The sequence below is a fragment of the Chiloscyllium plagiosum genome, unplaced genomic scaffold (genome assembly GCF_037043375.1).
Source record: "Chiloscyllium plagiosum isolate Xiang-an unplaced genomic scaffold, Cpla_swu_hap1 HiC_scaffold_28, whole genome shotgun sequence".
Taxonomy (NCBI): Eukaryota; Metazoa; Chordata; class Chondrichthyes; order Orectolobiformes; family Hemiscylliidae; genus Chiloscyllium; species Chiloscyllium plagiosum.
In genome coordinates, this window is record NW_028270166.1 from 25,680,366 (window position 1) to 25,706,292 (window position 25,927).

Genomic DNA, 25,927 nt, shown 5'->3' on the forward strand with positions numbered 1-25,927 from the left:
CCAGTAGCTTATGTGGCAAACACACTGCATGTGCTGCAAGCAAATGGTCTTGCCTCAACCTATGACAGTGTGCTACTTCATCTCACTCTTGCATCATAAGAGGATAAGAAACAGGGTCAGGAGAAGGGAATTAGTCCTTCCTGAAATACAGGAAGACACCCTTCAGTCAGAGGGTCCCAGCACAGAAGGTTTCTGAGTTCAATCAAGGGGCTTGGCATTGTCTGGTGTTTGGTTAAGATGGTCACATCAGGGAGTCTATACCTCTTCAGTCTGTGGAACGGGTTATCGTCAGCCCTGTGGGTCTAGTACAACAGTCTGAGGAGCCATGGGAACACAGTTGAGGAACTTGACAGTTATTAATTGTCGATCTGGTCACTGATCATCCTTGACTGTGTGGCTAAGTTACTCAAGGGGTAGTGGGTCACAGTTGGTCTGAGGATTCTGTCTACTAAATGGTAAGCAGTAATTTTCAGTGGGCCAGACTGTGGGAGGAAAGATGGGTAACTTAATCATGGGACAATACCATCAGAGAAGATGACAACACTGCAAGGGGAAGCAGCTCATCAGGGGAGAGGGGCAATAGAACATGGGATCAATAGGGTTCATGTTGGAGGTTGTGAACTGTAAGCAGTACCCTGCCTTTCATGGGGCGACGATGCAACAACCGATTTGGTATGTTTACATTATATGCCTGGAACTGGATGCTGATGGTGGGAGATAGAGGCAGACTCAGATAAATGGGGTTGGGTCTTGACTTGGGGAAATGAGAAGCCTATAGGGCTGTCAGGAAGGGGAGGTTCACCAACACTGAGAGGTGGAGCATGAAACCCACTGTCCAAGGAGTGGCCATTGCCCTGTAAGTAACAATCTGCAATGAGGATGAACATAACTGTGCCCACATCTGGTGTGGGCAAGGTTAGTGCTTTTGTGAAGGTGGAGGCTGAGGATGTGAGGGCCTTCATAGAGCAATAGCATTCCACAGACACCTGTACGCTATATTTGGAACATGTTTGTAAGCACCAGATTCCTGTGACCCTTAGGCAGCATCTTCCAATATGCAGACCAATGCCTTACTATGTGCATTACTGACCTTTTCAGGTCAGATAATTAGTGAATCTTACTAATCCCTGAGATCCACTAGCAATATCTGGGAAGAGGAAGCCTAGTTACTAAAGTAGTTGCGATTCACATATAGTACAGGAGCTGTTCACTTCACAGCCTGGACCATGGAATATTGTGTAGCACTAAGGATTCAGTGGGCTCTGTACCTTCAATGCTGCTGTTGCAATTAGACAGAAACTTACACACTAGGAGAAAGTGAGGATTGCAGATACTGGAGATCAGAGTTGAAGAGTGTGGTGCTGGAAAAGCACAGCTGGTCAGGCAGCATCTGAGGAGCAGGAGAATTGATGTTTCAGGCATAAGCCCTTCTCATTTCTGCTAAAGGGCTTATGCCCGAAAAGTCAATTCTCCTGCTCCTTGGATGCTGCCTGACCGGCTGTGCTTTTCCAGCAGAAATTTACACACGAATAATGATGAGCAAAGGGAATATATGTGAAACTTATGTTCAGTAATATTTCACCTCTGCCACCTACGTTCCCTCAGAAGATCTTATTTCTTTCCTTCACACTATGTCTCAGTGCAGTCTCAGGGTCTGAAGCTGGGTGAAGGGAAGTTGTCCTATACTCAATCCCATTCACCTTGGACATTTGGCTGTTAACCCAGTGATGTTTCTGTTTAAAGAGCTCGGATATTCTGAGTGTGCTCCTGTCCAGAGGCAAATGTACCCTTCTCAGTTTGAACTCCAACCGAGCTGAGGGTGGAGATGGAAGCCTAGCTCCCGACTGCGGCATCTTGAGAGAAGATTTCTGGAAGTTTCTGCATATAGTTAATCCTAGAGCTGGGTGCCTACTGACACTACCCTGTCTCCTTGTGAGGAAGGGGCACCTGGAGTGAGCTCAAGGTCTCTTGCCCTTGTCACTTTGTCATTGGTGCTGAACACTAATGACTAGAATGATGGGCTGCAGGTCAATATGCATACCCAGCAGATTCTGAGAGAGTTGGTCCTGACTCTCTACAGCAGCTGCCAACCTGTCGATGGAGGCTGCCAATCTCTCACATGCCAGAAGCATCATAGTGCAAACATCATTGCTGCAATGTTTGTGTTATAATGTTGCCAACAAACCTGCCGCTGCTCCTACGTCAGCTTGTATACATGGCTGAAATCCCTTATTTCTGAGACCATAGCGTTCTCTCCAGCCCCCTCTGAGTGCCAATGACCTAGGGTGGTTCTCTCTTCACTAACTGTAGAGATATGGTAGTGAAGTACGTACAACTGTACACTGGATAAAATACCCTTTGAGGTTTTAATATCTGAGCTGGTTGGTGAGTGAGTGAGTGTGTGAATGTGTGTGTGGGTGTGTGTGTGTGTTTGTTTGTGGTGTGTACGTGTGTGTGTCTCTGGGAGTGGAAGGCAGCTTTGCCAGTGCTTCTTCTGAGGTATCAGTACTGTCTTCTTCAGAGGTGGAGGAATGTGGAGAGGCTTTCAGGGTAGCCCTCTTGATTGTAGCCATAGTGAACAACATCCTGGTACCTGTAGGAGAAAATACAGAGACTGTTTTGAGGGAGGTGTAGAGGTTAACATGAAATGCACTGTGGGGATAATGGGAGGTTTGCATGACACGTAACAATGTTGGCAAAAGTGAGGACTGCAAATGCTAGAGATTAGAGTCAAGATTAGACAGGCCCTGGAAAAGCACAGAAGGTCAGGCAGCATCCAAGGAGCAGGAAAATCAACATTTCGGGCAGGCGCCCTTCATCAGGAATGAAGAAGGGCGCCTGCCCGAAACGTTGATTTTCCTGCTCCTCGGATGCTGCCTGACCTGCTGTGCCTTTCCAATGCCACTCTAATCTTGACATAACAATGTTGTTTGATTACCAAGTAATGAACATTTCCACATTCCCACAAGAGTGGTCCCTGCAGGTGAGGGTCAAGATCTTTTCCTGAAGGTGCTGATGAGTCAAATATTAGGCATCCCAAACCCATCCTGGCCTTGTCAGCTCTGTTCTGGGATGTGTTCTCCTGGACTGAGAGAGATGGAGGCATTGAGGGATGTGATGGTGGGTAGCACAGCTATTAGTGCTGGTGTAGATGGGGGAAAATCACTGAAGTGCCCCAGGTGAGTGAGTAGGCAGCACTGAGGCCAGGCAGACTCGGTATTGTGCAGGGGTAGAAGTGGGTGACAGTGAGTGAGGGAAGATGTTGCATGGAATATTAAAGTGGCAGAGCATGAGCCTTGTGTGCAGTAGCAAAGATAGAGTGAGACAGAGGTAGCAAAGAGAAAAGGGTGACATTTACTCCGGCAGACTGGAGAAGGTCATTGAGCTTCCTTATGTGGTGCTGGGAATTTCTCCAGGCCATGGAGACTGTAGCAAACTGGGTGGCAAGCTCAGACCAGTTTGGCAGGGTCTGGTGTTGTGACCTTCTCTAGTGATCCTGGGGGAAGAGAACATTCTTCCTCTGCACAGTTCCATCCATGAGGACCTCCAGGTGCCTGTCTGCAAAGCGGGCAACAATTTTCCCTTCTCTACCACACCTGGAAAGAATGTGTAGACTGGCTGTGTATTTTATATGACACCGGCAGCAAGGATGCCAGTGTATGCCAGGATATCCACACAGTGGCAAGCATCATGAACTGTGGCAATTGGGAGAATCAGGTAAGCATCGGGAAAGGGAGGGGGCATAGGAAAGGTTTGGCACTCATACAGTCAAAGAGTCATTCAGCACAGAAACAGACCCTTCGGTCCAACTCGTACATGCTGACCAGATATCCCAATCTGACCTAGTCCCATTTCCCAACATTTGACCGCTATTCCTCCAAACCCTACATATACCTATCCAGATGCCTTTTAAATGCTGTAATTGTACCAGCCTCCAGCACTTCCTCTGGCAGCCCATTCTATACACACACCACCTTCTGTATAAAAATGTTGCCCCTCAGTTCATTTTTAAATTTTTCCCCTTTCACCTTAAACCTAGGTCCTGTGGTTTTGTACTCCCCCACCCTAGGAAATAGAACTTGGTTATTCATGCTATCCATGCTCCATGAGACTTTATAAACCTTCAGCCTCCAACGCTCCAGCCTATTCAGCCTCTCCCTGAGACGAGTTTGGAATAATCTTATGAGAACACCAGCTGGGTCTCTCCAAAGCTGAACAAAAATGACATTTTGTCAAAATATGGTAAGATTCAGCCTTTGGTTTTACTTTACCAAAAATTATAGCAGTCCCATGTCCCCAGCAATGATTCAAGAGTTGTTTCAATCTGCAATTTTGATTTAAATTATGCTAAAATGCAATTTCGGCTACATTGTCAAATGAGGTCAGCTCTTTTAAACAAATATCAGTAACAAATCACCCAAGGGAGATTTTTGCAACTTTATATAACCAGTTTCTCATTTGTCAGCTTTCTCCCTGAGCTGATTTGTTCTGTAAGTCAATCATTAATCTGCCACCTTCAATGTCATGAAGGAATCGCATTTTCACTATTTGGAAGGAGTTTAAGAATTTGTTTCAATTTCTTTCGCTGAGATAATGAGCTTTTTAACATAGCCAGGAAGTAGTGTGGTCAACCTGAGAAGCCAGTGAGTAACTGCAACCAGTTAGTAAAAAGCCCCTTTTCACACAGTAAGATATACACAGCTGTGTAACCACCTTGGTTTTCACTCTGACAGGAAACGGTTTCATACAAACAAATGTGAAGCCAGCATTTGAAATCTTAACAATTCCAGGTCATTTAATTCAAGAATATTTCTTCTGCCTATAAATCTCAAGGAGAATGTGGTGTGTATTGTTCAGTTATGTAGTCAAATTGTGCACTTAAATCCCTGAGTGTTAAGATTAGCAGGCAGATCATCCACGAGTTACAAATTGGTGAGTCTCCTGTATTTTGCTTGTTTATTGTGATATTTTAATTTCCTTTCACCTCCTGATAGCAAGGCCAACTTTCTTCTCTGGGTCCCTACTGTACTCCAACAGCTGCTGCATATCCATGTCCTGGCCCACATCTATTTCTTGACTGGAACTGGGGGGATATCAAAAAATAAAGCAAGGGCCTGAGGGACCTTCTGACTGTTACTGGAGAGACACAAAAATTATTGTCAGGGATGGAAACTAGGCCAGAATCTGCCAACAGCATATTTGGAACGACTCAGGCCATTCCCATAACTGCTGCAGAGCTAGGAGTCAATGACAGATCCGGATGCACCAAGCTGCCTAGCATTGTGTCTTGGAAAGGCCACAGGAAAACAAATGGAAAATTCTGCATGAGAAAAAAAAATAGAACATTCTGGAGCATCTGCAAAGAGGATGAGAGTTAAGAACAGCCAGTTCTGCTATAACACAGTAGTTCCATTCTCGTGCAATCCTGTGTTATAAAAAAATCGTGTACGAGCAACATCATTTAAACTAATGCGTCTAGAATCGCATTACAGCCAATACACGCTTTAAAATTTTGCACTTTAGAAGTAGTGTACCCAATTCGTCAATACTGTTATAGTGAATTTGTGTTAACGAAACATGTGCTACAGCAGAATGGCCTGTACTTCAGTGCATAGTCTTCTGTCACAACCTGGAAAAGCTCAGGCTTGGAGGGCTGAAGGGCCTGTTCCTGGACTGTAAATTTTCTTTGTAATCGTACCAGGTTTCACAGATGGAAGGGGGTAGGAAATGTGGGAGGAGAAGAAAAAAAAACGCAAGTGTGGGAGCTAACAGATTTAAATGACAAGAGAAATTATGGTGCAAGGCAACCATGGATGGCAATGGGATAAGCAAAAAGTGAAAGGTAGGTCAGATGAGAAGACATTTGAAACAGCAGAAACAGTTAAGTGGTGACAGTCTGAAATTATTACACTCAACGTTGAGTCCAAAGGATGTAAAGTCCCAATCAAAAGGTGAGATAAGGAGGCCATGTGACCCATCATGTTTTTGTTAGCTCTCCAAATGAACAATTCACTTAGTGTTATTCTCCTGCCTTCATATCTCAATAAGGTCAGCCACAGAGAGTATGAGTTCCTTGATTGGGGCTGTTAGCTTGTTCAATCAGAGAGGCCTGGCTGACAGCTATAAACAGGAGGGTTTACTCTGAGAGCTGGCTCTGAGGGAGCTGGATCAGTGTAAATGAAGGGTGATTTGGTGATGGGATACTGGCCTCTGTGGAGTTATTTCAGTGGCAGCAAGAGAAAAGCACACACCTGAAGAAATTTGCACGCAACAGTCACTTTCGAGTTAGGGTAAGAATTTCTAGTATCATGCTATTATTTGGGAAGTTTGACTCATTCAATCCTGCTGTCAAAGACTAGTATGTGGAAAGAATGCGTATTTTTTCCTGGGCAAATGATATTGAGGTAGATGAAAAGCAATGAGTAATTCGCCTGACAGCTTGTGGACTCTGTAACTTTTTCAGTTCTTAGGAGCCTAATTTTCCCTGAGGCACCAGATACCAAAACCTTCCAAGAGTTGACAGATTTAGTTAAGGAATAATACGTCCCGAAACCTCCTCTAATTCTGAGATGCTATCAGTTTTACACAGCAATTTGAGAACCAAGGGAATGTGTATCAGGACTTTTGACGAGGTTAAGATAACCAGCAGAGGCATGTGACTTTGGTTTAACCCTTTATGAGATGCTAGGAGAACTTTAGGTATGTGTGATTAATGATGCAAAACCATACTAATAGCTGAAGCCCAACTGGCTTTCAAGCAGGCACTACAACTGGCTTTATCCTTGGAAAATGCAGCAAGTGGAGCATCTGAATTGCACAGTATTCTGATGGAAGTGGACACCGTCACTAGTCTGACTGAACTTGGGGAACACCAATTACACAACCTTACTCAGGACATATCCTGAATAAAAGGACTCTGGGTCAACCCACAGCAAAACCCCAAAACAAAGCCAAACCTCAGTTAAATGGTTAAAATTTTCTTCAGGATCTGGGCCAGCGAGCCATTGTAGTTGCTGCCAGTACGCGGGTTCGAGACAGCAAGAGTCCCACTAGACCTAAATTGAGTAAGAGAACTCATAGGCCGGTATCCAGGAGGGTGCACACTCTGGAAAGCTCACCGACATCTGGTTTGGAACAGTTAAATTGCTTTGCAATATCCAAATCAGAACCAATCACAGATTGGACAGCATTGGTTGTACCGATTGTGAAGCCTGACTGGTCAGTTCACCTTCATGGGGATTTTAAAGAAACAGTTAACTGCTTCTCACAGCTGGATAAATATCTAATGCCTTGCACAGGGAATTTGTACGCAAAACTGGCAGGGGAATGTCCTTCACAAAGTTGGACATGAGCCATGTGGACTTGCATTTGCAGTTAGATGAGAATTCGCAGACGTATGCTACAATTAATACCTACAAGGGTTTGTACCCACTGTTTACTAAGTTCCCAGATGTCCTATGGATCTGAAACATGGTTTCCTGGATGTAAATAACCTCCATGCTCCTATATGCTTTGGAGACTTGGACAACCTACTTAGACACTTTACAGCATAGGAGTGGCATGACCATCAGTGCACTCACAGGATCTTCTAACTGAATGACAAGAAAGATGGTGCCACAGCAGCATCATCTCCCAAATCAAAATACCCAGTTTCAAGGAGCTAATCACTAAACATCAGCAACACTGTCCTTTGTAAGGACCAAATGGAGAAGGTTGATTGCAGAGGGGAGCCAAATACCTCAAGAGGCTTCATTAGGAGCATACTGAGTGAAACTGAGGTATCAAAAACAGGATAACAGTCTTCAAACAACTCATCTATCCAACGCTCCAAGCAACACTTGCTCCACATGACAGAGTCTACAGATTATGTATTTTAACCACGTCAGAAGAGATCAAACCAGAGTGGAAACAAGCCATCCTCAATTGAAGAATTGCCAAAGAAGAAGAAGACATCTCTTCTTGTCCCTGTAACCAGCTCAGAATTCCTGTTACTTTTTTAATTTCAATAGTGCAGAAAAACTTCTATCTAACCATGCAGATAGGTACATGGCAAAATATCCTGTTCCAGCAATTTCAGGTAGTTAACTTGTTTGAATGTTTTACTGTATTTGTGCTTGAGGTTTCAAATGAAAAATAGAGTTTATTGCATTTTACTTCCAGAATGACTAGTTTCTTCCTATCATTCTGATATTGGGTGTTGTACAATGAGACTTGGACCAATATAAACAGACCACAGGGCAATCTACTTTTTTGTGCACCTTCATGAATTGCATGTTAGCTTATATGTTTGTTTTTGTTAGAACTGCTCACTAAGCACAGTTAATTGTGCTGTGGGTGGGATAATGAACTGCATAAAATATACAGCGCAGCACAAAGATTAGAATAAAGCCCAACATTAAATCCACAACAGCGATGTCAGCAGGAAACAGTGCTATATGTACAATCGGTTCATGATATGATCTCTCCAAAACAGGGTAAACGTTCATTATAATGCCATCCTTGGGAGCCAGACAGAACCCATATCATAATCACAAGGCACATTATTGACTGAAATGCACTCAATTGGGTGCATTTCAGATTTCTAGGCCTGGATTGATGCTGACCCCCCACTGTCTAGAGAAGTTTGAAACCAAAAAAATACTGTGCATTATTTCAAGTTATTGTCACCCCACTGATTTTGTTGGAAATGATTTTGGGTGTGCATCAGCAAAAACATTGCAATGCATTTTCAGATTCTGAGCATACCAACTCCCTAAGAAGACACTGCTTGTTTACATTTACAAACTGTGCAGCATAATGTGCAGCCTGAAATACTGGTGGATTATTCAGAACACTTATAGATTTCATATAGTGTGGAAGCAGGACATTCAGCCCATTGAGTCCTCCAAACTAACATTCCACTCAGATCCACCCTCTACCATATTCCTGTAACCCTGCATTCCCCAAAGCTAATCCTTCCAGCCTGCACATCCCTGGACACTATGGGCAATTTAGCATGGCCATACCACCACATCTGTACATCTTTGGACTGTGGGAGGATATTGAAGCGCCGAGAGGAAACCCGCATAGACACAGGGAGAATGTGCAAACTCCACACAGAAGGAGTGCAGAGGGTGGAATCAAACCCTGGTCCCTGATGTTGTGAGGCAGCAGTGCTACCACTGAGCCCTTGTGCCACCCACATTAAGACATTTTGTATAGACAGATGAAGATTGACAGGTATGTCTCAAAACTTAGAAAATGTGGAACCAGAGCAGCTCAGTACTTTTACATTGGTGCTTTTCTAGTTTGCTTCAGGAAGGTGTTGTCAGTGCAATGGCTCTCTGCTTTCTTAATGCTGAACCTGGCTCCCAAAGGCCCCACATAAAAATGAACAATGCAAGATCAAGGAGCCAAATGGCCTAGACTTGTTTCTTGCTTGTACATTTATATGAATTTTGATATGAAAATGTGTTGCTGGTAAAGCGCAGCAGGTCAGGCAGCATCCAAGGAGCAGGAGAATCGACATTTCGGGCATGAGCCCTTCTTCAGGAATGAAGAAAGTGTGTCCAGCAGGCTAAGATAAAAGGTAAGGAGGAGGGACTCATGCCCGAAACGTCAATTCTCCTGCTCCTTGGATGCCGCTTGACCTGCTGCGCTTTTCCAGCAACACATTTTCAGCTCTGATCTCCAGCAGCTGCAGTCCTCACTTTCTCCTATGAATTTTGATATCACAACCTATTCCTTGTTTTGGAAAAAGTATTTCAGAAATTGCATTGGATTTCAATTTGAATTATTGTTAATTTAATCCTTACCATAAATGAGGTAACAGAAGTAACTACTGGAAATATGCCTTTCATACACATCATTGCAGTGATGTAAGCTCACGACAGCAGTGCTGCCCATTGCTTGCCAAACTCTTCAGCAGTTTCAAAATCAAATTTACATGACAAACCAAATTGAAGAATTAGAGGGAGGATTTCCATTCAGATATACATGGGTCTGCAATTCCAATCTTTCCTACCTCAGAGCATGAATCTTGCAAGTTTATTTATTAAACTTTGGAGAAATGATTCAGTTAATGTTGTTATTTTAGTGTGGATTTTACTTTTGGAGAAATTATGTTCACTTTTTCCAGTTGAGAGTTTTGATCAGAGTGATGGATGCATCTATTGGAAGTGCAAATAGAGCGAGATTTTAACTGATTCAGAACCATTCACTTGCACAAAATTAAAATCGGACCCATTATTGTTGAACTATATTACATTGGTCCTTCATCCAATCTACTGTTTCTTTTTAGAGATTTTGTGGATTATGTCATAAGCATGTGCAATCCATTTTGTGACACTTGCATTTAACTGATCGCCAAGAGAGCATTGAGAATTAATGCCTAACTATAGTTAGCACTAACTGATCAGCAGATTGCTTGTCACAATTAAATATCTACTAATAGATTCTGTCAGTCTTTGTTTTCAATGGTGATGTTAGAAAATAAAGGTCCTGGTGGTCCTCTGACTACCAACAATATTATGCATTTTCAGCAGCTGACAGGATTTGCATGATGCACAAATGAGACACAAAATGAAGGTTTCTGAGAGTAACCATGTAAAAGATTGAACAAATTCAATCAGCCAAGAAACATATGAAACAAATTGATAAACTGCAAGACATTAGTGTGGTTGGGGTTTAATAACCTGCCACCTTTTCAATTTTTGGTTAATTTTTCTTAGTTTCTGCCTTGGGCATGTTTATCACCATCACTCATCCATTCTGATCACATGGTTGGGTGGGGGGTTGGTCATTATCAATGCTTATATAGAGTACACAGCCAGCTGTGACATTACTTTGTGGTTAGTCAGTAGAGTACATTATTATTCCACTGCCCACCTATTCCAAACACTATGCTGGCACATTACAAACTGCCGCAACAAAAAGACTTTGCTAAAAATTAACACTAATTCCAAGTACTAGCAAGTCCCAAACTAACTGACCAGCTCCAACACCTTCATTGTGGCTATGAGTGAGGTTTTCAGTCATCATCCATTTATTTAGATTTATCCAATTGATCCAAGTGCCTGATATATTTTTTGCACAACAAAGGTGAATATTTGGTATTTGCATAAGATATTAATGTTGGTGTCTTTATATTAGTGAAATATTTCAAGTATAAGCCTTTCAAGTAGGAATAAAGAGTTACTTGCAGAGGTGCTCATTAATTACATTAACAAGAAATTGGAACCATGCAAATAAATTATCTATTCAAAAAAATTCTTTTGATCAGGTTTGCAAATATACAGATATAACTGGATGATGGTAGAAAAAGACTGTTTGTGAACCTTGTTCTGCTCATTAGTTCACTTCTTTAATTTACATTTCAGAGAAGCAAACATCTGTGCAATTATGCAGCACTTCAATAGGATGTTAGTTTTGAGTATCGATATGAATGCAAATATTTTAAGTGAACAGGATAGAACTTATTAAAGGACTGGATTCAGCTACAGTTTCAAATAAAATCTGCAAGGCGATTGGGTTAGGTGCCTCAGGTTTCCAGACATGATCAGTAAGGTGACACGAGTGACAGATGACACTGATCCATTCCACAAGCAGGCAGAGGATACAATTTCAGAGTGTCTGTTTGTGTTATGAAATGAGAGGATGAAGTGGAGTCAACTACACTGGCCCACATACTTTCACTTATGTCAGCAGATTAATGCATGAGAAACGTATTAGTATTTTGGTTTTGTTTATCACAAGAGCAATACCAAAAGCTTCTTGTGTATGTACTGCAGAGGCATGAGGAAGACATAAAGGAAAATTCTAAATGGGGGTGAAGCTTGGTCAAAAGGTGGGATTTAAGGAGCTCTTTGGAATAAATTCATAAGGTTAGCACTGCTACCTCACAGCACCAGGGACCCAGGTTCTTTTCCAAACTTGGGCGACTGTCTGTGTGGAGTTTACACATTCTCCCCGTATCTGCGTGGTTTCCTCCTACAGTCCAAAGATGTGCAGGTTATGTGAATTGCCCATGATAAATTGCCCAAAGTGTTCAGGGATGTGTAGGCTACATGCATTAGTCAGATGTAAATATAAGGTAGGGGAAAGGGGTCTGAGTGGGTTACTCTTCAGAGTGTCGGTGTGGACTTGTTGGGCCGAAGGGCCTGTTTCCACACTGTAGGGATCCTATTCTAACTTATCCCTCATCTGACAGGCCTCATTTGACAGATTATTATTCTCAGACATCCACTTTCTCTGACTTCCAATTGACTCATTGATCCAACAAGACTTTGATTTACAGAAACATTTTAGGCTGCCACCTGACTCGGTAATTGGCTCATACCCCAGAAAAATTAGGCAATTCAAAATTGCAATAGACTGGACCAAAATGGGTAGTTTATCTTCTCCATTTTAAATGCTCAGCCCCATTTTTAAAAATAATTCTTTTTGACTCACTATAAACAATGTCGCTGAGCTTCTGCTGAATATTAATAGTCAAGGTATTGAAGCAATGGGATAAGGTTTGTCAATACCGTTTCCTGTCACTGGACCCGAAACAGTAACTCTGCTTTCTCTCCACAGATGCTGCCAGACAGCTGAGTTATTCTGATTTCTGTTTTTGTTTCAGATTTCCAGCATCCACAGTTTGTTGTTTTATTTCAAGGCTTGTCAATGATGTGTTTACATCAAGGCTCTGCTGAGAAGAAAAAGTATCTGATATACAATATCCAACAAGGATGGAATTTTCCGACAAATAGTTATAAATTATTAATTCTGCACTCTGGATATGACTGTGCATCAATGATGTGTATCCAGACACTCAACATCTACAATGATAATTGCTGCAGCAAAAAGTTTATTCTCATCTACATAACATTGAAGCATAACCATATTTTTGAGAGAGAATGATTTTAAGGGAACCAATTAATTTTGGAATTCAGAATTCAAACTTCTCAATAGAATAACTATCTGTAATCATAACTAAGAATCCATAATTCTCTATAAAATATGTCAGAATCCCTTAAAGCTGAAAATGAAATCACTGTCCATTCCAAATTAAGCATGAAGTATTAATGTGAACAAGAAAGGCTCCTTGAGATGTCTGAAAAGCAATTTCATTTCAATCACAAGAGACTTGTTTCATTCCAAAAGATAATTTGTTGCGGTTGTGTTGTAAAAAGCAGAATTCTTTCAGAATCCGCACAGTGTGGAAACACGCCATTCGGTTCAACAAGTCCACACCAACCCACCAAAGAACATCCCACCCAGACCCATGCCCTACCCTCTCCCTGTAATCCTGCATTTCTCATGGTGTGGCAAATGCACCTAGCCTACACATCCTTGGACACAATGGGCAATTTAGCATGGCCAATTCACCTGACCTGCCCATCTTTGGATTGTGGGACGAAACCTGAGCACCAGGTAGAAACCCATGCAGACATGGGGAGAACATGCAACCTCCACACAGACAGTCACCTGAGGTTGGAATCAAACCGGGTCCCTGGCACTGTGAGGCAGCAGTGCTAACCACTGAGCCACCATGCTTCCCAGCTCTAATACAAAGTGAAGGGATATCTATGAACACTGTAAACACCAGACATCCTGTTCACCACTAAGGGCTTTAACAAACTTCAAACATGAAATGCTGGTATTTTCCTGACCTTATTGATAACAGTATAAATGAGCCACATTGTGTCACCTCAATGATCAGCAATTTTCAATGTTCAAAGATGTGGTGTATCACCTTTCCTAACCCAACTTTATTATAGAGAAGGAGAAAGTGAGGGCTGCAGATGCTGTTTTGGACCTTCTATTATACAGATGCCAGACCATTTTTTTTTAAATTCCAAAAACACTCAAAGTGATTCACTTTTATAAATTCTGTTAGACCACGATCAATGTTACATTTTTCTCATGCTGTTTGGTGGGGATTAGACATGAGCCCCAATATTCCAGTTGGACTAATATGAGATGGTATAGTCCCATGATACAACCTCATAGGGGCATGGATAGGGTAAATAGACAAAGTCTTTTCCTTGGGGTGGAGGAGTCCAGAACTAGAGGGCATAGGTTTAGCATGAGAGGGGAAAGATATAAAAGAAACCTAAGGAGCGACTTTTTCATTCAGCGGGTGGTATGTGTATGGAATGAGCTGCCAGTGGAAGTGGCGGAGGCTGGTACAATTGCAACATTTAAAAGGCATCTGGATGGGTATATGAATAGGAAGGGTTTGGAGGGATGTGAACCAGGTGCTAGCCAGTGAGACTAGATTAGGTTGGGATATCTGGTTGGACTGAAGGGTCTGTTTCCGTGCTGTACATCTCTATGACTCTATGACTCTAAATGCATCTTTGTCAGAATCAAATTTTGCAACAGGATTCCTTCCCTCTAGTTACAATCATAGGAAAGGCTTGGTAAAGGACCTTGCTCTGTACCCCTTAGTTGGAAAGTGTGAAATCTTATCAGATAATGGCTCCTAAAGAGCTATAGTGCACCATAAATGCTATAAAGTGGAAACAATACAGTGTGTGAAAAATGACTAATTATTCACAGCGGATTCACGCGGTCATCACTGTTCCCTTTAATATCCTGCATATGCTGGAAATCAGATATACGGTACAAAAAAGTTGCAAATTTCAGTTGTCGAATTGCTGTCAGTAATGAAAGTGTCCATTGCTTTTGCATTACAAACCTTGGTGCAGCTATACTGCCGCTGACTACTATCTGAAACATTTTCCCAAGCATTCTGAAGGCACTAGCTAGTGGTTTGTACTTTAATCACATAGTGATTACAGTGTAAAAGGACGCTATTCAGCCCCTCATGTCTGCACTAGCTCCAGGCTTACAGGAGCATCACAGACAAGCCAAATCCTGTTCTTAACTGCTGTCCAAACTATTTTCATAAGGGGGTATGTGATGATAATCAGCATTGTCAATCAGTCATAATTTTTTTTTCTTCATCTGTTTTGTAGACGACAATGTGACTGTGACATTGCCTGAACTGAGACCAGTTAATTGATTCCAAAATAGGGATGAAAAATAGGAATTTTTTAAACAGTTCACTTTCACAATTAGCAACAAGACAAATGCAAATATTTTTCTTGCATGTAAGATTATTGTTCCAAGGTGAGATCTGAAAGCATTGTTTGCTTTTGCAATTAACTTAAAACATTATATCATAGTTTACAACCTTGTGACAGAATCACATGTTAGCAATTTCAGACCTTTGTTTGTTGAAGGCTTTGGCTTGTAGTCTTGCCTTCCCCATTAGATGATCATACGAACCAAGAGCAGAAGTAGGCGATTAAACTCTTTGAAATTGCTCCACCACTTAATATGACAATGGCTGATCTCATCTCAGCCTTAACTCCACTTTCCTGCCTGCTCTACATAACCCTTCAACCCATTCCTAATTCCTAAAGATCTGTCTATCTCCTCCTTAAAGTCATTCAGTGTCTTGACATCCACCACACTCTGGGATAAGGAATTCCACGACCCTTTGAAGGAAGTAATTTCTCCTCATTTCTGTTTTAAATCTAATACCCCTTGTCCTAAAACTATAACTTGAAGCCTACAGTTATTTATTTTTCCGTTGAGGATACTTTTAGACGATGAGGAACAGTAAGGTATAAGCTAACAGTGCAGGATTGCTGCAAGAAGATCTTAAGACTTGTTTTGTATAACGTAAAGTTTCTGAAAGGGGTAATGTTGGATGCTGCATTAGGGTCCAGTCAAATTCATAATATCACAAGAAAAAGACAGAACAGCTTAGGATCTTGAAGAGGACTGTTCTGCCTCCCAGATCTCCTTATAATCTTAGTAACAATATAGAACTTACAATGTAACCTGTACCTGATTGCTATCATGGAATTAACCAAATCTTGCTTAATACAAGAGCCTCTTCTTGTTAAGACTCATAGGTGGTTTTATCGTTCCATTATGAACCAAGTAGTCCTCAGACCTAGAGAAGGAAATAGGATGGTTACAGCAAACTAAGCAAACACAAGCCGGTAGTGACTGACATTACATACGACAACTAAAAATGAAAAGCATTGTGGATACATTAGTGATATTTATCAGCCAACATCCATATCATACTCTACAATGTTATGGATTAGTGTAGGCTATAGCTCAGTGGTGAATTTCTCGCCTATAAAATGAGATCAGCCATGATTGTATTAAGTGGGGGAACGGCTGAATTGTCAACACCTACTCCTGGTTCTTATCTTTCTCTTATAGAAGCCAGAAAAAGTCAAAGCCTACATCAATCAAAAGTGTTAAATATACTTCATGTGTGATACTACAATTAAGCTTATAAGGCATAAAATGTTGAGATCCCATTCCACAGGTTTAAACACGTAATCTAGATTAATAAAAAAGCAAATTGAAGCAGAAAATACTGGAAAAATGGAAAAGGTCTGGCAACATCTGTGGAGAGAGAAAAACACTAAACAGAGTTGTTCCAAAGAAGCGTCAGATTGGTCTCAACACATTAACTGTTTTGCTTTCTCCACAGGTGCTGCCAGACTTGCTGAGTTTCTCCGGCTCCTTCTGTTTTTCATCGAGATTAGTGTTCCAGTGCAGTATCTGCTGTTCCACTGTATCTGCTGCCTTTTGGATGCAACATTAAACTGAGGCCCTACTATCCTTTCAGGTGAAAGTAAGAAAAGTGCCTGAGTACTATTTTAATAAGAGAATGAAGGTTCTCACTGAAGGTGGGAGAAAGCAGGATGTTCTGGCCAAAATTTATTCCTCAATCAACCTCACAACATTTATATCAGGTTATCTAGTAATTTATACATTGCTGCTTGTGGGATCTCACTTTGCACAAATTGACATGCCTGTTTCTTACATTACAACAGTTCATGCGTTTCACTGGCAGTAAAGCACTTTGAGATAGAGTCATAGAGTCATACAGCACGGAAACAGACCCTTTGGCCCAATCGGTCCATGCCAACCATAATCCCAAATTAAACTAGTCCTACCTGCCTGCACATAGCCCATATCTGTCTAAACCTTGCTTACTCATGTATGTATCCAAATACCTTTTAAACGTTGTAACTGTACCCACATCCACCATTTCTTCTGGATGTTCATTCTACACAAGGACCACTCTCCGTGGAAACAAGTTTTCCCCCATGTCCTTTCTAAATTTTTACACTCCAGTGAAAAAAGTCCCAGCCTATCCAGCCTCTCCCTATAACTCAAACCTTCTATTCCTGGCAACATCCAGGTAAATATTTTCTGAACCCTCTCCAGCTTAATAATATCCTTCGTATAACAAGGCAGAACTGGACACAGTACTCCAAAAGAGACCTCACCAATGTCCTGTACAACCTAAATAGGCCTTTCCAACTCCTATACTCAAAGATCTGAGCAATGAAAGCAAGGATACTAAACAGATACCCTGTGGTCTTGAAAGATGTGATATGAATGCAATTTTTTCTTACTTTCTTCAGTGCATACAATTTCATTTATAATCTTTCAATACAAACATATTTGTACTTTGAATGTATCACAGTAAGAATTCTAAAGCAGTTTATTTACTTTCTATGACAACTGGTGTGTTAAATATCTTTCAATGTGTTTACTTATTTGATTGTTCTCTGTTAGAAGTGTTTTCACAAAGCTAGAACAACAAGCCAATGGAATACTTTACATAAGTAGTAATCAAGGTTGAACTATTACATGACTGAAAGGAAAAATAAAAAGAATAAAATGAAAGAGCAAGAAGATGGAATTAGTATAGATAACTCTATTAAAATGTCACTGATATGAGCATGATGACCTCCTATATATGGTAATTTTAAGAATAATGTTGATATAGGTTTTTGATCTGCTCCGTTCTATTCTCGATTCTGAACTCTCAAGCCTAAGATCTTAGTCTTTTGCTCTTTCTCTCTCTCTCTCTCTCTTTCTCGGCCCCCACCAACTGCTCTGTATAGGATCCTGTCTCTCCTCCAGTCTGTATCTCACCATCTCACTTTTGCTTTTTTTTAATATAAAGCCTTTTGTTCACTTGTATCAGTTCTAGGGAGCACCTGAAATGATATAAAGAACATTTCCTGATAGCTGAATGAGATTGTCCAATGAATATGTGATCCCCGCAGATGATAAGGTCCATTCAGTAGCATGTTGAGAAGACAATATAGTATCAACAATAACACAGATCCAACATTACCGGCAGCATCACCTCAATGGGTAATGTTTTAACAATTTTTGAGAATGTAATAGTTATGTTGCTACAATGATAGTAGAAAGTGAGTTTCAATTCTGCCATGATAGTTTTACTACAACTAAAAATTGAGGCTTTGACTTGTGTTTGTGAAACAACTGGGCTAATATAATCTGTATCAGTGAAATGAACTATGAAGCAATAGAATTGTTGTAAGAATCAAAACTTTAGGGAAGTAATTATGTCGACCTTACCTAGGCTGACCTAGGTCCTCATGACTGCAGCTGCCTCATTGTCTGGCCTGGCAAGCTGCCCACTGGTTGTATCATCAATAGTCACCGGTGAGGTGCTGGAAGACTGGAGATTGGCTAACATGGTACTATTATTTAAGAGAAGTGGTAAGGACAAGCCAGGGAACTATAGACCGGTGAGCCTGATGTTGGTGGTGGGCAAGTCATTGGAGGGAATCATGAGGGACAGGATTTACATATATTTGGAAAGGCAAGGACTGATTCGGGATAGTCAACATGGCTTTGTGTGGGGGAAATCATGTCTCACAAACTTGATTGAGTTTTTTGAAGAAGTAACAAAGAGAATTGATGAGGGCAGAGCGGTGGACATGATCTATATGTACTTCAGTAAGGCGTTCGACAAGGTTCCCCGTGGGTGACTGATTAGCAAGGTCAGATCTCGTGGAATACAGTGAGAACTAGCCATTTGGATACAGAACTTGCTCAAAGGTAGAATACAGAGGGCGATAGTGGAGAGTCTCTTTGGGAGGTCATGTTGAGGCTGTACAGGATGTTGTTTAGGTCACTTTTGGAATATTGCATGTAATTCTGGTCTCCTTTCTATTTGAAAGATATTTTGAAACTCGAAGGGGTTCAGATAAGATTAGCAAGGATGTTGCCAGGGTTGGAAGATTTGAGCTATAGGGAGAGGTTGAGTAGGCTGGGGCTGTTTTCCCTGGATGTTGAAGGCTGAGGGTGACCTCATAGAGATTTATAAAATCATGAGGGGCATGGATAGGATAAATAGATGAAGTCTTTTCCCTGGGGTGGGGATGGGTGAGGGCATAGGTTTAGGGTGAAAGGGGAAAGAGGGTGGTGCGTGTATGGAATGAGCTGCCAGAGGAAATGGTGGAGGCTAGTACAATTGCAACATTGAAAAGGCATCTGAATGTATATATGAATAGCAAGGGTTTAGAGGGATATGGGCCAAGTGCTGGCAAATGGGACTAGATTAGGTTTGGAAAACTGGTTGGCATGGATGAGTAGGAGCGAAGGGTCTGTTTCCTTGCTGTACATCTCTATGTCTGTATGACAAGCAGGTCCACCATTATTCTCCAAGGGCAACTGAGAAGAAGCAATAATTGTCAGCTCTGGACACCGTTATCTGACAGCAGACTAGGAAAATTGTTCTTCATTTGTCAAGACAACCACTAAAGTTTACTTGGCTCTGCTATTTTAGGTTGATTGATAGAGAGATAAAATGTGAGCAGAAAGTTCAGCCAAACTTAATCAACCTACAGCTTCTGACACTAAATGTTTGTTACTGCAAGTGAGTCCCAACTACTCTAACAGTTTAGCTATTGCATGACTTGCCTTTATGTCTGGAAAAGGAATAGCAAGGTCATGCCAAGAAACATAAGTTCAAAGTCAGAAGACATGAAAACTTGATTAGTGGGAGACAGGGCTAAGTTAAAATTCTACGAAATCCAATCCTCACTGCTTTGAAAATCTGATATCCCATGAAATTTAGGGCCATCTTTCATATTTGGGTTTTTTTGTGAAATTTTGAATAGCCTACATTATGACCACAATAATGTTGTCATCTTAGTAGAAAGAGAAGTAGAAATTCCCCTCTTGTCAGATCTAGTTCTCAATCAGGCTTAACTACCACCTCTAGCAGTCTGAAAAAATCCTGAGTCATCACTGCTTCTGAACTTTGTTCTCAGGAAAAGCAGGTTAGCTGGTTAGATTCCCAACAGTATGGAAACAGGCACTTTGGCCCAACAAGTCTACACTGGCCCTCCAAAGAGTAATCAATCCAGACCCATTCCCCTGCATTTACCCCTGATTAATGCACCTAATACTATGGGCAATATAGCATGGCCAATCCACCTAACCTGCACATCTTTGGAGTGTGGGAGGAAACCAGAACACCCAGAGGAAACCTATACAGACACAGGGAGAATGTGCAAACTCCACACAGACGGTCACCTGAGGCTGGAATCGAACCTGGGTCCCTGGCGCTGTGAGGCAGCAGTGCTAACCACTGAGCCCCGTGCTGTACCTGGACACAGAGGTTAGAAAAAAGGAACAAAAGAAATTTGATACCAGATCATTGCCTTGTTCCAGGATCATCTAATGGGATAGATCGTGATCCATATTTGAAAATGGGCACAGATCAAAGTTCTCAAAGAAGTTAAATGTGAGAAGACACTTCTGGACAGCTTTCCATCGTTACTGTGCTTTACTGGCAGGATATTAATTTATGGCCTGCCTGAAATCACTGACAGTGAATCTTCCATTTGGGCTGCCCTCAGTTTGGAAGGTTTGAGGGGTCAGATAGCAAGGTAAAGGGAGGATGTTGATTTGCTGATGAATCTATATTGCAGTCATTAACTTCTTCCACCTCATCTATTGTCACTGGTCACAAATTCCAATCCTTAAATTGTGACTAGGTTGAATCACTACAACATTCTCCCCCATGATCTTCAACAGAGACATTTATTTTAATTCTTCAGAGAATCAAAACTGGACACTTCTTCTGTGTTATTAATGACAGCTTACTATGGTTTTATAAAGATCCATCTTTTTAACTTCTAATGGTGTTATTGAACTATCTATTTTAAAGTAATAAATGCCTGGGTGAAATATTCCATCCAAGCATGTAAGAACATGTTAATCATTCATAACCGTCATTAAAAATGTCATGTTTCTTCATGCATTTTAAGCGACATTCATCAAAAGCAAGTTCATATTGGACTTGAAACACTAACTCTGTTTTTCTCTCCACACATGCTTCCAAATCTGCGGAGTTTTTCCAGCATTACCTGTTTATAGTTAAAATTTCCAGCATTTGCAGTATACTTGCTTCTATATGCACCAACGCTTACCATCCGAAAACAGGTAACATTCTATATGTAAGCTGTATGACAATATCCAGGCCTACCAGCCACTACTATCTCTGTCAACCTTATTATGCTGCTTGTTGGACATCCAGTATCACAATGGCAGAAATTCCTTTCAATTAAACACTAGGAAGACCTTCTGGGCTTGCCACAAACACTGTTCTCTAGCCCCCACTCTAGCTCTCCTCCTTGACAACTGTCTGAGGATAAACAAGACTGTTCACAACCTCAGCAATCCATTTGATTTTGATTCTTCCAAATGTGCATCCTGCAGGATCTTCCTCTTTGATCCATGTGTCTACTTTGAGCCTCATTACAATCTCCTACTATAATTGCTTCAGTTTTACCGGATGATGGTGAGAACCCGGGCATATCTTGCAGGGGTCTGAACGAAGTGGGCAATAGCAAGATGTGTGATAGATTTCGGGCATAAAATCCAGCAAGGCATATCTTGCATTAAGATTGTCTCATCCCGTCTTTTATACTTTTCACAATCATTGTGGGGAGATTCTTGCCAGGTAGCAGTGAGTTGCCAATTGATGCCGATTAACACTTATAATGCTGCTTAATCATTATTTTCTGTTTATCTTGCCTTCTCTTTAACTCTATGAAACTTGGTGTTGTCCTGCATTTTGGGTTTTGATTACTTCTTTGCTTTCTCAATTTAAAAAAAAATTCACTCAGCTGGTTTTAGAACATGCAACAATTTTGAAAGGCATCAAAAGTATGACGATGTACAAAAATAACATTTCAAAACACCTCTTTACTGGAAAAACCTACAGGAATCTCAGCTCTCTTACAACATCGTTGGCAGTCGATGATGATTGCTCTGTTTTCATGTGCAAGCTTCAAATTCCTGACGATAGTTCAAAGTGAATTCTGCACAGCATTTATATATTTATAGTTTTAGCTTTACGTTGAATGTAATAAATCTACCTGTTATTGGCTATCCCTTCATCCAAAACAAATGCTTTCAATCTGAATTGGTTGTGTAAATGTTTCCAGACAGTGCTTATGGTAAAGGCACCATAATATACAAGATGTTTTTAGCCGTCTGACCTGACGAAATGATATTATTTTCCAGCAATTTTGAACTATTGTAACATATGATGTAGCCAATAATTTGTAATAAGGAAGAGATATGTCATGAATTGTGAATTACTGCAAATTGTTGGATAATTTGCATTGCTCTGCCATTACACCTTGCAAAATCAAAAGTTCACTATCAATCTTCCCACTGGCAGTCATTAAGCATCAAAAAAACACCAATTTTCATCTTAAATATGAATCAATCATTTTCCAGCTATTTAGAGCTTATAATTATGTTGTGACTGACATGATTTAAAAACTGCCTAACATTAGAGGTCTTAAAAAGTACAATCTGAAATTGTGTAGTCTGACTCCTGCAACTAGTAAATTGATTTTAAAGAGTCTTTACATTTTTATTTCAATTGTTGTCTTTCTCTTCCTGTCCCTTAATTGTGCTCCCTTACCCACTTCACTTCCTTTTTTCTTTTTATTGCTGTATTTAATTAGTTCCTCATTTATCCTATTCCCTTTTGTTTGTTCTGTTTCCTTCTTCACTTTTTCTTTACTTGTTTAAAGAGATTAACCTGTGGACATGGTGTTCAGGACATCGCAGGTGATATTGGTGCTGCTGCCCCATTATTAAGTGGCGGAGCTAGCAACCTGCTGCATGAAAGCAATGGGAGCAGCAGGACAGGCTGAACCATCATTCATTGCGAGATGACCCATCTGAGTAATTTCTGGGCCAATATTTGGTTTGTTGTCCTAATTAGAATTTTAGTCATGATTTGGAGCACCCACAACCACCTGATGAAGGAGCAGCGCTCCGAAAGCTAGTGCTTCCAATTAAACCTGTTGCATTGTAACCTGGTGTTATGTGATTTTTAACAATTTTAGTGGTTCATTTAGTTGCAAATTCATTTTTATTGAAGATTATCAAAATAAATTTAGAGAAGCAAAATATAAGTCAATAGTACACTAACAATGGCTGGGTTCCAAATCACAGCAACTACCTCATGATCATGAGTTGAGAACGGAAATGTTTACCTCAGTCCTTTTGCAGTCTGCTGGCAGAATTATTAAGATAGACAAGTCAGATGATGAAATATTGATTTAACATTTCTGTGCAAATACTGAATATGGCAAAGAACCTGATGATATTCATGAAAAGAGAAAATAAAAGTGACCTTGTCAGAGCAAATTCAACAAGACAAAATGAGTGCTGGCGAACTTGGAGTGGTTTAACAATTTAGGAATTAACTGATAGGTGGTCCATACAGTTAAGCGTGTCTATTGATTTACGAGCTACTTCTGTATTCGTGATAGTTAAGATATAAAAATTATGACAGTCCACTCCCAAAGACTCCCCACATTCACCTTTCATTCTTCAGACCTTCAGTTCTCTCTCCCTTCCAGAACCAGCCCTGCGCCAACTGCTCCACCCCCAAATTGATTGGCGCAGCTTTAAACAATTTTGAACTGGCCTACTTTATACAAGGAGTGATTCCTTGCTAAATATTCCTTTGTTAAACATTCCAAGCTAGGACCCTGGGGTCAGGGCCATTTGGAGCATTCTGAGAATATATAAGCACGCAAGAACCTGATAATAAATCTGAGGTGTCTGCCTCAGGCTAAGCAGGGCGGACTGTTACAAGGTCACCTTGGTATAGGAAGGATGCTATTAAACTGGAAAGGGTCCAGAAGAAATTTACAAGGATGTTGCCAGGACTCAAGGGTCTGAGTTACATGGAAAGGTTGGACAAACTAGGACTTTTTTCTTTAGAGCAGAGGAGACTGAGAGGAGACTTATAGAAGTGTGTAAGATCATGAGCGGCATGGATAGGCTGAATGCACTTTTTTTCCCCGGGGTTGGGGAATAAAGGACCTCAGGGCATCACTTTAAGGTTAGAGGGGAAAGAATAAAAGGGAACCTGAGGGGCAAAGTTTTTACACAGAGGGGGAACACATATGGAATAGCTGCTAGTGTAAGTGGTTGAGGTGGGTACATTAACATTTAAAACACATTTGGGCAAATACATGGATAGGAAAGCTTTAGAAGGTGGTTTGTGGACTGCACAGTGCCTCAGTGGTTAGCACTGTTGCCTCACAGTTCCAGGGATCTGGGTTCGATTCCAGACCTGGGATGACTGTCTGTGTGGAATTTGTACAGTCTCCCCGTGTCTGCATGGGTTTCCTCTGGGTGCTCCAGTCTCTTCCTACAGTCCAAAGATGTGCAGGTAAGGTGAATTGGCCATGCTTAATTGCCCATAGTGTTCAGGGATGTGTAGGCTAGGTGCCAGCAGCGGAAGAAAAGGTGGGGAATGGTGCCAGTATTACTGCGGAAGCTGGACTGTTCCACATATCCGACGAAGAGGCAGGCATAGTTCGGGCCTATGCGGGTGCCCATGGCTACCCCTTTGGTCTGAAGGAAGTGGAAGGATTCAAAGAAGAAATTGCTGAGGGAGAGAACCAGGTCTGCCAACCTAATGAGTGTGTCAGTGGAGGGGTACTGGTTGGGTCGGCAAGAGACGAAGAAACACAGGGCTTGGAGGCCTTCGCATAGCGGATGGACATGTACAGGGATTGGATGTTCATAGTGAAGATGAAGCATTGGGGACGTGGGAAACGAAAGTCATGGAAGAGGTGAAGGGCATCGATGGTGTGCTGAATGTTTGCGGGGAGTTCTTGGACCAAGGGGGAACAGGACGGTGTCAAGATATGAAGAGATATGTTTGGCGGGTAGGACCAGGTGGGTCAACCAAGGCAGTCAGGTAGGCCAAGTGCAGGGAAATGGGGTTAGCGTTGATGGACATTTTGGTTGGCATGGACCAGTCTGGGCCAAAGGGCTGTCTCCATGCTGTAGAACTATGACTCTGTGGCATGGTGCTGCTGGTGGTCGATAGACCTGGAAGATATCATTTTAATATGAAAACAATGACCTGATGATTTTGCTACTGTAGTTGAGTGTTGATTCTGCCTGAGTCCATGCAAGCACTCTGTAGTGTCATCCAGTCAATCCCACTCCCCTAGTATATCTCTACAAGCTTGTCTCTACTTAAACACTTGTAGGCAACAAGTTCTGGGTCATTACCACTCACTGTGTAATAAGCTTTTTCTATGTGGTCCCCTTACTTGCATGAGAGTCATAGTTTGCTACTTCCAATGGACCATGTATTATGTAGTATTATAAATTCTTCCCAATGCAGTGCCAAGCTATTCTGACTCTGCTGTATGAGTCAAGAAGTAAAAGTGGACAGAGCTGCTTATCAGAACAGTTACTCTGGTTGTGTCTGAAACCCATTTGTAGATGATAACGCCAGCAATCCAGTCATTATTAAAAATGTCAGGGAGCATGATCAATTTTCATCAGTCTGGGTAAGCCTTTGTTATATGACAGCGAACTGACAATTCCAAATGACATGTAATTTTCTAGAATAAGATAATTTTCATAATTATTCACTGGATGAAGAGTAGACTTGGATGGATATCAGTGCACATTTGGGAAGAGAAAATTGCATTTAAATAAAATTTAAAAATGGGTGATTGATAGGGTGTAAGGCCAAAGAATGACAAAAATATTTCAAAGCTTTTGGACAGAGTTTAACATATTCCTCATC

At 41.3% G+C, this 25,927-nt stretch overlaps 1 long non-coding RNA gene across 1 annotated transcript; it reads right to left on the reverse strand.

The window, feature by feature from the left end:
- Positions 1–1,802: 1,802 nt before the first annotated feature.
- Positions 1,803–15,939, reverse strand: LOC148142508 (uncharacterized). Its single transcript, XR_015751911.1, has 3 exons — positions 15,826–15,939; positions 12,507–12,667; positions 1,803–2,593 (listed from the first exon to the last, which is right to left on the reverse strand). It is a non-coding gene; the product is annotated as an uncharacterized LOC148142508 (long non-coding RNA).
- Positions 15,940–25,927: the final 9,988 nt, after the last annotated feature.